Here is a 17,212-nt window from a genome sequence, read left to right on the forward strand (position 1 = left end):
TTCCGAGAGGATTTTAGAGGGTACAGAAGCAAACTCTTGAAGACTGCTCTGTTTTACTACAGTGAAGTGTCTTCTTTAAGTATAATAGAACAGATCGAAGAGTAAGTGTTGAAAGGAATCCAATGTGCTGATGAGATCATGTGTGTAAACGACGTGAGGGTGACACATTTTCTAAGTATAAATGGTACCTGTCATGTTTGGTTGAGATTGTACTAGCACTGGGCCTCCTTGTGAACCCCAGCCCACTATTCCTAACCTCGGACCCATGTTATCCGTTATAACTGGGTGCCCTAACTTGCATTAGGAAGCTGAAAGATTTTTAAACCTTGGGTCTTTATTGAGAGGGGGGAAATTCCCCAAAACTCTAATCTTTAATTACAGTATGTGTACCGTGTTTCCCTGAAAATAAGACCTAACCGGACCATCAGCTCTAATGAGTCTTTTGGGGCAAAAATTAATATAAGACCCGGTCTTATTTTACTTTAGTCTTACTTAATCTTTACTATAATCTTATAGTAAAATAAGACCAGGTCTTATCTAACATAGTATAATATAAGACCGGGTCTTTTATTAATTTTTGCTCCAAAAGACGCATTAGAGCTGATGGTCCGGCTAGGTCTTATTTTCGGGGAAACAGTATAATGCTGGTACCTTAGAGCCAATGCCTTGCATGCGGAGCACAAGAAAAGCATAAATATTTGTATTGTTTCTTAGGATGTCCTTTTCTTCTCTGGTCAATTCCAGATGCTCTCCTTTCCAGGCAGATTGCTGAGCTAGGGTGAGGGCAAGGAGGTGGTAGGAGTGGGGGAAAGAAAGCCTGTTGGTTACCTACTGTTGTCTCAGTTTTAAGTGGACTGTATTTATCCATTGACTCATTCCGTAAGCCTTACCTAAATACCCACTCTATGCCAAGTTCCGTGTTAGGATTTCCAAGGCCAAGAAGACACGGCTCTGCTCTTGAAGATCTCGTAGAAGATCTCATAAGGAAGAGACACACTTATGAACAAAGAATTAAGATACTCTGTAGTAAGTGTTATGTTAGAAAAACTATCAAGGTGCTAGAGATCAGAGAAGATGGAGTGATCGATCCTGCAAGAGGTGGTGTTATTTGAGCAGGGTCTTAATTAAGAAGTGAGAAGTAAGGGCAGTCCCAGAGGGCACAGCACACACTTTGACACGGAAGCCCATGTGATCATGACAGTTGAAGAATGGCAAGTATAATGCGATTAATGCAGAGGGTAGAATCGGCATTTGGTAGGGGGGAGGGCAGGAGATAAAGTGCCAAAGCAAGCTGGGGATAGACCACAAGGAGCCTTGAAAAGCCCTGCTGAGGCATCTGAAGTCTGAATTTGATCCTTTGAGCAAGGGGAAGGAGCATGACTGGATCAAAATTTTAGGATGATAATTTTGGGTGGCCATGGATTAGATGAAATGAAAAGCATCCGGCTCAGCACTAGATACAGACAGATTCTCCAAAAACAAACAAACAACCTTAGTTGACTTCACAACTCCTTTTCCTTCCTTAAAGAAGCAGAGGGGTAGTGGATTGGGGTTGGGAGGTTATCACTTTGTGAGGGGTGTAAATGTCTAACTATTACATTGTTTTGTACAACTGAAACTAAAAGAAAAAAAAAAAGCAGGGCTCTGAATCCATGACCTACAGTGCGTCTAGGAAGAAATGAACCAAGAAAAAGGTAAGACTTATTCATTTGTTTTATCAATATTTATCATGTGCCTATGCTTAATCCGTTGCATATGGGTCTACACATTTTTTTTCTCTACAACAAATTTGTCAAGTAGGAACTATGATTCCCCACTTACTAATGAGGGCACTGAGTCACAGGTGGGTTAAGTAACTTGCCCAAGGTCATATAGCAATGAGAATTAGACTATTTACAAACCCAAGCAGTCTGGCTTGTATGCACTTAACCCCTGCACCGCTCTCTGTAGGTATCACAATTACTATTTCACTGTTGGGGACTGTGAGAATAAAACCAAATCAGTGGGGACAATGCCTCTAGGGGTTAATTGGGCCCCTCCTTGGCTCAGTTTCAAAAGAGAGGGTTCTAGGTCTATGGGCTCAGAGGCCAAGTCGAGATGAATGGACCGTGGGCACTGTGTCCTTCTGTGGCCAGGCTCACTAAGGATTCCTTTGGCCACTATTGCCTCTAATCCTGAGCTGTAACTCCCAGATCCAAATAGTGGTCATGCTCATTCTTCCCCGAATCCCATTTCAGTGAATGGCATCTTCATCCACAGGGTCCCCCATCCGGATGCTGCTTCTTTCTACTTCAGTCCCCATATCCAATCAATTGCCAAACCCTGGCAAGCTTATCTTTAATGTCATCAAAATCTTCCCACTTCCCTCCATCCCCACAAGTCCCCCCCCACCCCGGTACAAACCACCATCTCTTGGTTAAATGACTATGACAGCCCCTCACTGGTCTAACTGACTCCCATTTGCCTTCTTTTTAACTCTGCTTCACACTGCAGCCAGGGCAATATTTCTAAAGCATGGACCTGTCCTTGTCCCTGCCCTGTTGACACCCTGGAATGGCCTCCCTTCACCTACCTGTAGGAGTGAAGTTTGAAATCCTTCACATGGCTCTCAAGGTTCTAAGTGAGAACGTACCAACTTTGCCGCTCTCACCATCCGCACCCCCACTGTCCCCGGAATCTCCCTCCACTGACCTCCCTAAAATTCCATATGCTGTTTCTCCTCTCCACACTCTGGTAAGGACACACCCCTCTGCCTCTCTCCTACTCCCTTCCTCCTTCTCCCCTCCATGACTCTAAATCATATTCAAAATTCTGTTCCGGTGTAACCCTCTCCAGCAAGCCTTTTCTCCACTCCCACTCATCTAGGTCCTCTTCTCGCTGTATGATGGCACTTATCACATTGAGTTACAATCTTCTCTTCACTTGTCTGTCTTTTCTTCTGGGCTATAAGCCTCGTAAGGGCAAACCCCTTGGTTCATCTAAATTCCTCACTGCCCGGACTGCTAAACACAGAGCAAGTGATCAGTAAATATGCATTAAAGAAATGAATAAATATCCTCATTATCATCTTCACCTCATAATGGAAGCAATATGTTCTCATATTGCTGTATGTTTGTAAACAGGGTGATTGCAAAAGTTAACTAAACTTGAACATTGTCATTAACTCATTAGGGCCACCCCCAGCCTCCCTCTCCCAGGGATGGTAAAGATGGCTTCATCCTCTCCATGGAACCATGTTCCCTTCCACAGGGGAACCAACTTCTCCAGCTAATTGAAAACAGGGGCAGTTTTAAAGGTCTGAACAGGCCTTCTGACCATAGATGAGAACATGATGGATTTTTCATACAGCTTTTCCAAAAACAGAAAGGAATCCAATCCAAGCTCTGCAAAAGAAGAGTTCTTGTATCATTTTCTTTTTTTTTTTTTTTTTTTTTTTTTGGGGGGGGCGGATTTTCCAATACAGTGGGCCCCAGGTTACTGAGTGGAAACCATTTTCTCTTCTCTCATCCTTAACCACACACACACACACACACACACACACACACGCACACTCACACAGACACACACACACAGACACACACACTCATGAAAGCAGATGTTTGAAGACTTTCTGAAATCAGGGATTGACCCAAAGAAAGGTTGTGTTTCATAAGTTGTTTCAAGGGAAAGAGACATTGCGCTTGCTAAGGTCGAGAAAGATGAAAAGGGGCAAAACACAGGCTGGTCCAGATGCCCTACCCTTTCCCACATGGTGACGCACAACTGTTCAGGAGAAGTTTTGCAAATCTGATCCTAAAATGTATCCCAGCATCACTGAATATTCGTCTGTCATGATGAAGCATAGAACAATACGTGTCCTGCGGTAAATGCCTGTGGCAGAAGCCCAAGTCATTTAAAACTGTGACCCCTTGCTCACATCACTGTTGAGCTTTCCTAATATTTTAATTTTTTATATATAAAATGAGCCCTGGATGAATATTGAATTCCTTGGGTAGGGAAGAGGAGAATTCCAAGGATTTCAATAACAGTTATGTTGTTTCTGCTGTTTTCAGGGCCCGGTTATGTCATGCTGGTGGAGCACACAGAGCTAGGTAAAGACACATTTTTTTTAAGCCCTCCAGGACTTAACATCTAGGAACCTCCATTTATTAATTTTTAAAATGGAACTAGTAACATCTGCCCTGAGTCAATTCGAGAAGATTTCATGACATAGCATGTGTAAGCCAGTTATCCCGTGGCACATGTAAACTCATAATAAATGCTACTCACCTTATTTTATCATCTCATGAGAGAGGCACATGTGGAAGCAATTATTTAAGATCCAAGGCAAAGAGCGTAATCAAGGAAGACAGAGCAGGTGGCATTTGGGTTGAACGTTAGAAGATGAAATAGCATTTTCGATAAGATAAGGCTGTTTTCCTAGAAGTCTGTGTAACTGAAGTGTGTCACTTGAGTGTGGAAGGAAACACTTCCTGGCTCGGCTAGTTACTATTGTGTCATTTGTTAACATTATCAAATCTTTTCCATGTGGCTCTGCTTCCTATCCAAAAATAGATTACAGACGAGAAACTGAGATTAGAGTTCCTGGCGCGTCCTCATAATTTGAATACTAATGAAAGGGGGTGTTAAGTCCCTGTAGAATGACTCTACAGTGACTCAATCTTCTCTGAAGAATGAAAACAGCCATCAGTTCCCTGGGGATAGAGGGGAAGGACATACTTTTATTGGAGAGACCCTGGGATAAAGAGAGAGCTACCCACGTGGGTAGAGAATCAGTGCCCTCTCTGGCACATATTGTTGCCGTGACAGACTCGAACATGTAGCAGAGACTGTATGTGAACTACAGCAACAAGGACACGTGCCGAGAGGAAGTCCCGAGCCTAATGATGTGCACACAGGGTTCTGATGGTACCCACATCACTGTCTACAAGTATAATAGCAAGCTCTCACCAAGGGCAGCCATGGGTACTTCCATGTGCTGTGAAACTCCCTGTCCCCATGTGGACGTTGTCATTTTTGGAAGGTCAGAAAAGCTGAATAAATGCACACTCCTTGGTTGAGCACACAGTGCCCGTCATGATCTAGTCTAGCCGTCTCTCTCCCTCATGGATCCTTTGCCCCGCCCCCCTCCCCGAAGTACTCACTGCTCCTGAGAGCTCTTCAGTGCCTCCCTGCCTTTGCGCATGCGGTGTCTGCATCCTTCCCCAACTGCCTTGCTTTAAGGATGTTTCGAAATTCCGTGTAGAGATAAGTCAGCTGCTCCTCCCTCCAGCCTGGGTTGGATGAACCTCATCTAGCATGTACCTGCCTCAGTCACAGAAGTCATACTGCTGGGTTATAACGGTCCTGTTCCCCCTCCTTTGCACACTTGCTATAAGCTCTTCAAGAGCAGGGACTAGCTATTTAGATAGCCCTGCCCAGCACTGTATGCAGTTTGCTCAAATAAATGTTGTGGAATAAATGAATCAAGGAATTATGTACGATATGGGCAGATTCACATTGAACAGAGATAAGAGGGCCCAGCTGACTCTACTTCCCAAAGGCCTTCTGTTTTCCTCCTACAAATTGGTTGACCTAGTCTAGCCCCCAGGGCACTATTGCTCACCACCTTGTCCCTAGCCCATCGTTGTCACGAGGAGGGAGGCCTCTATGAAGAAAGAATTAGTCATCAACTGAAAGGTGAGATCTGAGGAGTACAGCCAGATCTGTTACCTACCAAAATTCCCCCCGCCAATTCCTGACCACCTCTTTCAAATTCAAGAACAAGCCCCAGAGATCCCCACTGTGCTAGAGACTGTCTAGCTATTCATAAAATTGGTCTCTTCACCTTCCTAAGAAACCTAGATAAATCTGCATTTCCCAGATTTCCTTGCATGTTCTAACCAATAGACTGTCACTACTATATCTAGTCTATAATCTCACCCATGCAATTCTCCTTGCTCTTTCCACTTCTGCTGGTTTAGTGGTAAATCCAGTCTCCATGGAAACCAAGATGGTAAAGCCATCAGATGGAAACATTCTGGTATCATTGCTTGAAAGAGAGCCAACACCCTAGCAAGGCTTTGCGTGAGCAAGACGTAAACTTTCATTTTGTTAAAAGCCACTGAAGTTGTGTGTGTTTTTCTATTACAGCAACTGTTGTTACCCCAATAAATATACCCTCTATTTTCATTACGTCACCTTGATCCTGTGACACTATTCATCAGATAACCATAACAGCAAGGATTCTGAGAGGAGGGCCCCAGTGAGGCCAGGTAACATCCGGAGCTTGAGACAGAAGTCAGGAGCAGCGCGGCCAGGTGAGAAATGCATGCTCAGGAGAGAGATGGGAGGTACTAAGAACTAATTTCCCATTTGGTAAAGAGCAGTGCCAAACGAGGAGTCCTAGAACCTTCCATCATTCCTCAGGGGCTGGGAGGTTTCAGATTAGCCATGCTTTCTGCAAAAGATTAGCTCTCTTCTCACTAGCGAGAGGCACGCAGCGTAGTGGGGAAGACCCCGTCCTCAAAGGAAGTGAAACATGGGTTGGAATCCTGGCTTTGCCACTTAGTAGCTCTTGCCCTTGGGCGAGCCAGCTTCACTCACCCTCTATTATCATATCAGCTCTCAAGTGGAGATGCTAATCTACGCATCACTGTTTTAGAATTACATGAGATAATACTTGTGAAACACAAACTGCTCAATAATTAGCCACGCTTACTCTTTCGTATGAAATACAAATGCCTTCACGATTTCTATCATTTATAGACATACATATTTTTTTAAATTACTGAATCCTTCCCACTTGACGTGATTCACACACAAAATACACAAACAGAAATATCCAGTCCCTGCCCTGAATAAAGGATGCCAACATCCTTTCGGCTTTTTTCTATTTCTCAGCTTTCTTCCTTGGGATGGAACTGAGAACAAACCTCTCTCCTCGCCTGCCTCGGGATGAGTTTGGGTTCTGGAAGGTGAAAGGCCAGCCCAGAGGCTCCAGGCGACTGTGGGTCCCTCGCAGCCAGAGCTTCTGTCGGTGTAACCAGATCTGACCACAGAGAATGTGACTGAGCGAAACCCCATCTGCTGCGAGCTTTCCCTGTATTCCCTGGAGGGACCAGAGCAGGATATGAGGCGGCGGCAAGGGGAGGTGAGGGTCTGCACGGAAATGGTGAGATCCCCCACGTGTAATGTGTCTCACCGCAGGCCTGTGTGGGTCTCCCCCAGCATGACATCATCCTGGAGCTCCGCCGGGCTCAGGTCCACACAAACTGCTCCCTCCACGCAGCAGGAGACTGGGCTGTACATGAGCGTGTGTGTGTGTGTGTGTGTGTGTGTGTGGTGTGTGTCTGTGTGTGTGTGTGCGCGCGCACGCGCGCGCTGGAGGATGTGAACTAGGGTGTCTCAGTCTCAGCACTATTGACTCATTTGTGCCAGATAATTCTTTGTTACGGGGGCCTGTCCTGTGCACCATAGGCAATTCCACATTCTCTCTGGTCTCTACACACTAGTTGCCGGTAGCACTCCCTCTCCAAGTTAGGACAATCAAAAATCTCCACTCATTTCCAGATGTCTCTGAGGGGCAACATCACCCACAGTTGAGAAACACTGGCATAGACCGAAGAATGAGATAAATCAGATCCCTTCATACTAAAGGCAGGGGAAGGAATTCAGGGGAAAAATAAAATACTGTAAGTTCTCCAACTCCAAATCTAGTTTTAGAAATGAAGCATAAGTGTGGGAGGTAGCTTTGTTTGATAGTTCAGAGGATATGTGTTCAATAAAGAGGAAAATCTAGCACTAGTAATTATTAACTAGTAATAATTAACTATTTAGCATTTTCCATGTCCTAAGCATACATGGTGCTAAGCACTTTATCTCACTGACTCCTAACAGCAGACCTGAATATAGGCGTTCTTATCCCCATTTCACAGCTGCAGACACTGAGGCTCAGGGCGGTGAACAGTCTTAGTCTTGCTCAGGAGCATGCAGCTTGTAAGTAGCTGAGCTGGGATTTGAACTCAGGTCTGCATGAGTTAAAGTCCAAACTCAGAGCCACTGGGTTATCTCCGTCCATTATTTTGGAGTCTGTATGCAACACATAAAAATTTCAAAGTCTGACATAAACCAATGAGTATTTGATGAGAACTACATTCAGCATCAGCTGAGACAGAAGGTGGGTGGATTTGAATGGAAGAATCAGACTTTCCATGACTTTCCTGAAACAAGGCTGACCCACATTCATAAGTCAACATGTGATAGTCCTCAGTTAACCCCTGCATTGGTGGTACATGTTAAAGGCATATAAGGTAAATAGTATGCTGAAGAGAAAGACTGTGTTTTAATGACTATATCTCTAACCGTCCGTCCCTGAATGGGGCAGCCCGTATGCCATGAGCCTCTCCAGTGAGGAGTTGGAGTTGAAAACGTGTACTTGGCGTTGGACGGTTCCGGGTGCTAATCCCAGCCCTGACACTCACCAGCTACGTGGCTTTGGGCAAAGCACAACTTACACTTGTGAGCCTCAGCGAACTCCTCAGCAAAATGGAAATTGAAATACTCACCAGATAGGGGGGAACCAATGTACAGTGTCTCACAGCTCCTTGGCTTTTCTTTCATCACACCCGTCACTGTTTGTAATTATATGCCTATTGGTGCATTTATGTGTTTAATGGATGTCTCAGCCATGAGTCTGAAAGTTCTGTGAGAGTGGGGACTGGTCTCTTATTCACTGCCTTTCCAGCACCTGACACAGTACGTAACACGTAGTTGATACTCATTTAAATGCCTCGAGTCAATATAAAATATTAATGTGCGCTTTCTCCCTAGATTTTCTTCCAAGGCAATGAGTTTCCTGACACTGGAAGTATTCAAGCAATAGAAAAAATAGACTCTGTCCCTCTGTGTCCCTATCAGACAGTCCTCTCTCATAGCGACTGCCACTACAGCAAATACCTGTTTCTGTGCCTGTCTCCCTCATAAGGCTATAAACTCCTTCAGTGCTGACAAATCACCTTTTTATCCCCATGACTTGATCCCATTACCTGTAGCCAAGGTGTGATACACGTCCAAGTCCAATCAGTATTTGTAAAGACATCGATGCATTAGAGGGCATCCGTTGACCAAGTCAGAACTCAGACACAATTATCACTCTGATATCTTCCAACTCATCAGTTCTAGGCTTTAGCTGCTCTCACTGCTGCCAGTTCTGCTCACACACCATCCACCAAACAGGAACAAAAGATTGGGCTTGTTGTTTGTATTGCCCCAGACAACCGTGTACCATCAATAATTCCATATTGAATTAAATTGGCCGCTGTTAGAAGGAAAATTTTTGAGACAGATTTTTCATATCCAAGCTTGCACTTCAAAGATAATTAGATACAACCCTTCACAAAAACTAATATCTATAGATGCCAGCCACATGTCAGTGCTGGTTACTTACTGTTGGGTCAAGGTGCTGGTTAAATCCTGTTGGGTCATTCAAGACCTGGAGAATGATTGACACTTTAGGAATTCTTCTCAATTATCCAAAGGAAACCAGATGTTCCTCTTGGATTGTTTGGGTTAGCATAAAAGGCTCAGAAGTCTTGGAGACAAACTCTTCATCCTCTGGTCTCAGCACCTTTGGAGAAGGGAACATCCGTGCACAAAGAAAGTAGTTAATTAAGTTATAGGTACCTCCTAGCCAGAGCGTAGCCTCCAGAACAGAATGCTTAGGCAGTGGAAAGTTTCCCATACCTGTAGTTCTCATCTCCCTAGCATCGAGCAACTTCCCTGAAAACAAGAAAAGCTATTACTTTATTTATGATTGTTTTCCATGGGAAGGAAAAGAAAACTAACATGTTCTGTGGCTGGCCATAAGCCGGCAGCTTGATGTCTATTGCTCAGTAGTACATATAATAATCTGCCAGGTTGGAGGATTAGAAACGTCGCATTCCTTTTCATTTCTTTCAACCATGCCATTCTACTCTTAAGTCCTCACCCAATTGGTACCTGATAAAATTTAAACAAATAAAATAGAATACAAGCAGCCAAGTAACGGGTAAAATTCAATCTTGATTGTGTTGATGAGGAGTTATTCCTCTTGCCAACTGGTTTACTCAGGAGTCCATGGGTCTTACATGGCGCAGAACCTCTGGAAACCAGTTGCATGCCTCATTCCTCCCTGGCCATGGCAGATATTATTCAATCCTACACCCCTAGAAGTGACCGGCTCTACTCCTTCCATCTCCAACTATGGTACTGGGGGGTCTTAGCAAGGCCTGGGAGCCCACTCAGGGAACAGTCCATGGCCATGACCAGCTGAAGTCTCTTCACTGCACTGGAAGAGGGTGCCTGTCCTGTCTCGCGAACGACTCCAACTCCTCCCCCACAGTCCCACTGTATGTCTATTGCGTTAGTTCTGCCCAAGGTCACGAATGTTACCATACAATTTTGGGTTCAAGTTGAGGTCTTACGTGTTAGGTAGTTGTCATGATTCCCATATCCCTCCATCCTTATTGAATAGGCATTATTCGCACTCAGCACTATTGACATTTGGGGCCAAAGAATTTTTTGTTATGGGGGATTGTCCTGCGCACTATAGATTTTTAGCAGCTTGCCTGACCTCAGCTCACTGGATGCCAGAAGCACCCCCCAAATTATAACAGCCAGACGTCTCCAGACATTACTAAATATTCCCTGGAGGAGAAGATGACCCTGGGTTGAGAAGCATTGTCCTAGAAGTAAGCCCAAAAGGAAAGGGACTGTGTCACATTTGCAGCAGTGCTCCCAGCGTCTGCTAACTCAGGGCCTGTGTATCCCATCCATATGTACGGAGTGAGGAAATGATTGAGTGAAAGAGGTAGTCAATGAAAGTCTTACTATGCCCTCTTCCTTGCTTCCCCCATTTTCTTTTCCGCAACAAGGGAAGTAAAGCTGTAAAAATGCTCTTTAGGGAAACAAAGAGCAGAGGATCCTGCACACGACGAAAAGAGATCTGGGTTCTATTCTCACATCTGATATTATGCCTCAGTTTGAGGTTAATAATCGTATCTATTCATAGGTTAGTTACAGAGATGAAGTGAAGTGACTGTGTAATATTCTAAAAATGGTATCCAACGCACATGCTCAATAAAAATTAGCAATCACAATTTATAGGACAACCCCAAGGGCAGAAGTAAGAAGTCCTCTCCCCTATGAAGGGCCCTTTAAAAGGCAACTATCCACGCATACACTTGCCCAGTGTGGTCTCAAGAACACCATCCCTTTCATCCATGCTTCCTGCTCGTGTCCCTGGCTCTCTGCTGGCCTGCGTCTGTCCTATGACAGTCAGTATCAGCTTGTAACATCTCCTCAACTGGGCATCTCCCTGCTCTCCCTAGATTCACACAAAGCTTTGGTATCAGTAGAATACCCACAGATGGGAGAAAGGAGTCCATTGTCTAACCATGGTTCCCAGCACTACAGACCTGACTACTTCACTACCCTCACAAAGATCCTCCCCAGATCAACCTGGCCAGTCTTCCTATGGCAAGAGCGACTGTGGATGAAGCCACTTTATATTTAGCCAAGGTCTGGTCTAGAGTTTATCTTTGTCACAGCTTTGGTGCTAGAGCTTAGAATGTACTGTGTTGAATTAATATGTAAGCACCACTTTTGTAGGTCAGATATAATCAAATACCAGCAATTTCATGTAAGTCACCTATTAGATTAACTGCAAACAAAATTGCAACTTGCTAAAGAGCTAAAGTACTTCCATTTCCTTTAAAATCAACTGTTTCCTACTGATTTCCTCTCACTCAACCAGGCTCCCAGGTCCCTACCAGCTTACAGGAGCTACTGGCAGAATATACTTCAAATGGAGCCCCTCAGCTGGGCTGCAATGCAGCTGTCTCACTGATTCATCTTGGCCCCTACCCCATCCTGTCCGTGGGGATTACCAAGGCTGCGCCATCATTTCCTTTTAAAGTATTTCCACAGGGGGAAGTCTTCCATCATCTGCCTCAAACGATGACTCATGGACCTATAGTCACTGAACGCTCTCCTCATGCACCATTCATCTGCAAGTCGAGTCCAATCCTGGCCTGGGCAGGTGTTCCAAAGAATTTAGAAAGCTTTTGTACTTCCCCTACAGAGGCCATGCTCGGAGACAACGTCTGAAAGTCTTGGCATCTCACTATGGGGCTTCTTTGGTCCCCAGATACCACATCTCCATCTGATGAGATCAGGAGTGAAAAGGAAAACAAAGGGAAGCTGAAAAGAGAGACTGGACTTGTGGGGTTTGCACGGAAGCAGGGAGGGAGTGGGGACTCTGGCGTGCGTCCACGTGTTCCTCTCAGTCACCTTTTTATGACTTTTCTAGGTAGAAAAAGCCCAACCTGTGTGAAGACCTTTATAAACAATCAACTCCTTTGTTTTTTGTGGCTCTTACAGAAAGCTGGACAAGCTGCATCCTCCTTGAGAAACAGTGTTCCAGGAATAAGCAGATCTGGATTTGAGCCTCAGCTGACAATTTTCAATGTGTAAACCTCCTTTTCTTGTCTCTCACTTGTGCACAATGATCAATTAGCACTTTGCGCTTGACAAAGTGTGCTGTGGACGAATCCTCAGAGTTATAGATGAGCAGCTACCCAGATAAGCCTGACACTTACTAGAGTTAGGCTTACACTTACTAGAGTGATAAGGATGTAATGTTTAGGTCCAGTTTTACTCCTGTCTCTGGGCTACATCACTCAACACTGCTAAGCTCCCACATCAAGAGGCCACTTCACAACTATCAGACTAATGGTGGAGGTTGTAGTTCCCTCCTATTTCTCTTTCTTTCCCTGTCTTCCAGCCAATACCTAAAAAGCCATATTAAGGAAGCTGCAACAAGAAGATATTTGGAAATCTAATGAGATCAAATTACCATTTTTACCTTGTTACACACAACACAAAGATATCATCCCATTTCTCCTTGTGTTAGTTTCCTGTGGCTGCTGTAACAAACTACCACAAACTCAGTGGCTTAAAACAACAGAAATGTATTGCCTTACTGTTCTGGAGGGCAAAGTCCGAAATGAGTTTTACTGGGCTAAAATCAGGTTGTCACAGGGCTGGTTCCTTCTGAAGACTCCAGGGGAAACTCGGTCCCTTACCTCTTTCACCTTCTAGTAACTGCCAGCACTCCTTGGCTTGTGGCCACATCTCTTTAACCTCTGTTGCCGGGTGACAGTGCCTTCTCCTCTCCGGTAGTCAAATCTCCCTCTGCCTCCCTTCGAAGGTCAGTTGTGATTGCACCCAGGATAATTGCCTCGTGTCACAATTCTTAATCACATCTGAAAAACCCCTTTTGCCTTATTAGGTAGACACACGTTCTGGGGAATTAGGATGAGGCTATTTTGGGGGTTGTTATTCATTCTACCATCATCCTGTCAACTCTGTGAAGTGAGTACCCTGAGTTTCATTTTACAGACAATGGCACAGATGGGGCTCAAGGAGTGAAGGAATTTGAAACATTTCACACACTAATAAATGGCATTGCTGGGATTAAACCCAAGTCTGTCTAGTTTCAAATCACGGGCTGCTTCTGTTATACGATTGTACCCCATAAGACTGATAAAATAACATTCATTACTTATGGTTTCTGTAGTAGAAACCAAAGAGCCCAGTATTTTACAAGAAACTTTCTGTCAAACCATGCTCTGGCTATGTTTCTTCTCTTTCTATGTGACTTTACACACGTCTTTTGACCTTTCCTCACCTCAGTTTCCTCACCTGTAATATGGGGATAGCCTAAGATGTGAGGACTGAAATAATTTTAATGCTTTCTAATTTATCAGTAATTATAAGTGGTGAATTTTCCACCATTCCTGCTATTGGAAGCCTTGGGGGTAGGGAAGAAGTACAGGTAAGATTGTTCAGTCAGGACCGAGGCTGGCCCAGGGGTACTCCCCAAGAAAGAAAGTGAACCCCATGCTTCTCTGATATCAGGTCCTACCACATCCCCAGCCCTCTGTAGGGAATACACTTACTCCAGACCTTTTAACTTAATGTTGGCCAGTGTGTGTCTTTTGAAATTTCCCTCTTTCCCTTCGACCTCCAGATAAGAAGCAGTCTTTAGAGAGGGTTAGCAGACAAGACAGAACCCGGTGGCTTCAACTTCCTTCTCTCCGCGGTTGCCCCTGCACAGCCCAGAAATACATTAGATAGAAGCGGGGCCTCAAGCTTTCATAAGCACAATGCATCTATGCAAAGTGTGAACTTTCAACTGGGGTTTTGGGGATAAAAATCATTTATCATTTTTAAAATCTGCATAGAGTATCAAGTTTACCGAGCACGTTCTCTTCTACTCTCCTACTTGGTCTTCACATCAACTCTGGGTGGTACTTCAGGTAGGGATAGTTATCTGTCTCGCTAATGAGAAATCTGAGTTTCAGAGAAGGGACTTGATTTTGTCGAGGTAATTCACCTAGTGAATGGTCAAGCCGATTAAACCCAAAACTACCTGTGCCAGTTTTATGCCTTCTCTACCTTTTCCATCATTCAGCCAATCACTTGGTCAGTCATTGCATGGGAACCATTCATTGACTTCCCAGTGCTTTGGGGTAGAAAGCCCAGAGCTTGTCTTCCAGGAGCTCTCACAATCCCATGGGGGAAATAGATGAGTAAATCGGTGATAGCAATAAAGGCTCTAAACACCTAATAAATCATTTCAAGAAAGTTGTATTGTTTACCTCCAAAATCTACCGTAGATCTATGCCATTCTAAACACCATGATATGCAGAAATACTATTCAAAATAATTAACAAGTGCCATGGCACGCAGGCAGCAATCATAAACAGACGCTGGCTCTAAACAAACCAGTAAATAAGCAGAAGCCTACCCTCAAAGTGTCCATGGTTTTATGGGGTAAACCGGAAATTTACGCAACGTGCTAAAAATGAAAACCCAACACCTGGATGAGCATGGAGGAGGGGCCCTTTTCTCTGAATGTAAGAGCCCGGAATTTTTTAGAAGTCCTATCAGGTAAATCTTGAGAAATAATACAGGAATTTGACAAGTCAATAAAGTGGGAGCAGGGTTATTTTAAGGATGGGTATTGAATGTGCAAAGGCTCAGGGCCTCTGAATTGTTTCTCTGAGTTTTTTACTTAAAATATTGAAGCTGCTAAGATCCTAGGGATTGCTGATTGGGCAGCCAGGACACTGAAAGCCAGTGATGGGAAGGGATTTGTTTGAAGTCACACAGTACGTTGATGCAGCATCGGGACTCCAGCCCACTGTAAACAAAAGCTCTTTCCACTCTGCCATACTGACCAGAAGATCTACTCATTGGTCCATTAGGCAGCTGATTTGCTCTGTTCCATCTGGGAGGGATGCTGTCGTGGATCTTGCCACTCATTTGATGACCAGTGATGGGTTTGAGATTTTTTTTTGTCCTTGTTGTGCAGGGAAAAACAAGAAGAGAAGGAGAAGAGCACTGAATAAAACCTCGCAGACAGCAAGTGGGGGAACCTTGACTCTCAAAAAATGCATCTGATTGAATGACTAGCCCATTGTGTCGGACCAGAGTTCCTTCATTGCTTTGGGAGAGAATTCTGGCAAATACAGAGTCACATGGGACTTTTGGACAGGAGTTAGTACTAGGTGAGTTCCAAGAAGAGGAGGAGGAGGTTGGGAACAGTGAGGGAGTGGGGAAGCAAGGATGGGAAGCAAGGGGTCCCATGGGAAGTGGATGACAGACTTTTAAAAAAAAAAGGGACACTCGGCTTCTTCAGATAAGTGTTTGTCCTGGCCAATATTCCACTCATTGGCTGATCTATCTGAGGAAAAACCTGCATTACATTTAACAGGCCTTCAAAGAAATGAGAATGATCTCACCTGAGGCAAATCCCCAGGCCCCCCTTGGCCTGCAAACCACAACCTCCATTAGCAACCTGTGAATGAGAATTGCAAACAAGTAACAACAAAGTCAGCCTTTGGCTGAGAACTCCCAGCAGAGGTGGTGTTTACAAGCATACTTTGTCCTCTCACGTGGAATAAAGTGCTTACAGTACTGAGAAGGATGCATTGGTAAGAGACGGGAAGCCAAGACACACGGCCTCTGGCCGACAGGAGAACGAATGGTTGGTTACGAATCCTGTAAACATCCTCGGCTGTAATGTCTAGTGTGGTTTGGTTGCTCAGTGCTGACTGTGATGACCATCTGCATGGAAAGCAGCCATGGTGGCCTCGAGGACCTCATTGCACCTCTTTGGGCCCCCTTTCCTCATCTGTGCAATGGATGGGTTGGATACGATAATCTAATTTCCCTCTTGTTCTATGGGTAAAAAAGAAAGGGTTTAATTAGAAAGCACAGCATGTCCAACACTCACTTGTTCCGCCATTACTTCATTCATTCAACAAACATGTACTGAGTTTCTGTGACACCCAAGGTTCTGTGCTAGGCACAGAAAAAGCAGGCATGGTCACTGTCCTCTGATAGCCTCACACGTAGAAGGAAAAACTAGACGTACATTTACATAGCTGTACCACACAGAAGCAATGAATGTCCTAACAGAGGTACAAAATGCAGTGGTGCATAGAAGCGTTTCTTGTGGAAGAAATCTAGGAAGCTCCATGATGTTAGATCAGAACTGGATGATACATGGACATGAGGAGGTGCAGGTGAGGATTCTAGGTAGAGTCCAGCTTTAGCGAAGGTTCAGGTATGAGAGAACACACGGTGGGTGCAGACCCATTTGCCTGGAACAGAGGCTGTGAAAGGTCCAGGGATGGATGAAAACAAATCCTTGTCTGGGCCCCCCTTCCTTAAAAGCCAAGGTATGACTTAAGCCAAGGTATCTAGGTTTTGGAGAAAACTCTTTTTATAAGTAGCCTCTTTTAAAGATATACCGTGTTTTCCCGAAAAAGAGCTAGCCAGACAATCAGCTCTAATGCGTCTTTTGGAGCAAAAATTAATATATTACCCGGTCTTATAGAAGACCGGGTCTTATAGTAAAATAAGACTGGGTCTTATATTAATTTTTGCTCCAAAATATGCATTAGAGCTGATTGTCCATCTAGGTCTTATTTTGGGGAAACAGCATAAATAAAACTGGTTATCTCTTATGTTATTAAAATATACTTCTATGATAGTCAACTTCATGCTTAGTAATATTCTTGTTTGTTTGCTCCACTGGTCTGTTTCCTGCCGAGGGCCCACGTGGTCATATGTGGCTTTGTTTTCCTTGTGATTGGCTAATGCACTTACAGGAGACCCTAAT

General features: G+C 44.3%; 1 long non-coding RNA gene across 1 annotated transcript; it reads left to right on the forward strand.

Moving 5' to 3' along the window:
- The first annotated feature begins 660 nt into the window (after window positions 1–660).
- LOC148754965 (uncharacterized) lies at window positions 661–9,292 on the forward strand. The gene is made up of 4 exons (XR_016019193.1): window positions 661–1,694; window positions 4,053–4,091; window positions 6,133–6,299; window positions 6,883–9,292. It is a non-coding gene; the product is annotated as an uncharacterized LOC148754965 (long non-coding RNA).
- Window positions 9,293–17,212: the final 7,920 nt, after the last annotated feature.

Source organism: Rhinolophus sinicus, chromosome 16, assembly GCF_057876585.1.
Source record: "Rhinolophus sinicus isolate RSI-liver-muscle chromosome 16, RSI-T2T, whole genome shotgun sequence".
Classification (NCBI taxonomy): Eukaryota; Metazoa; Chordata; class Mammalia; order Chiroptera; family Rhinolophidae; genus Rhinolophus; species Rhinolophus sinicus.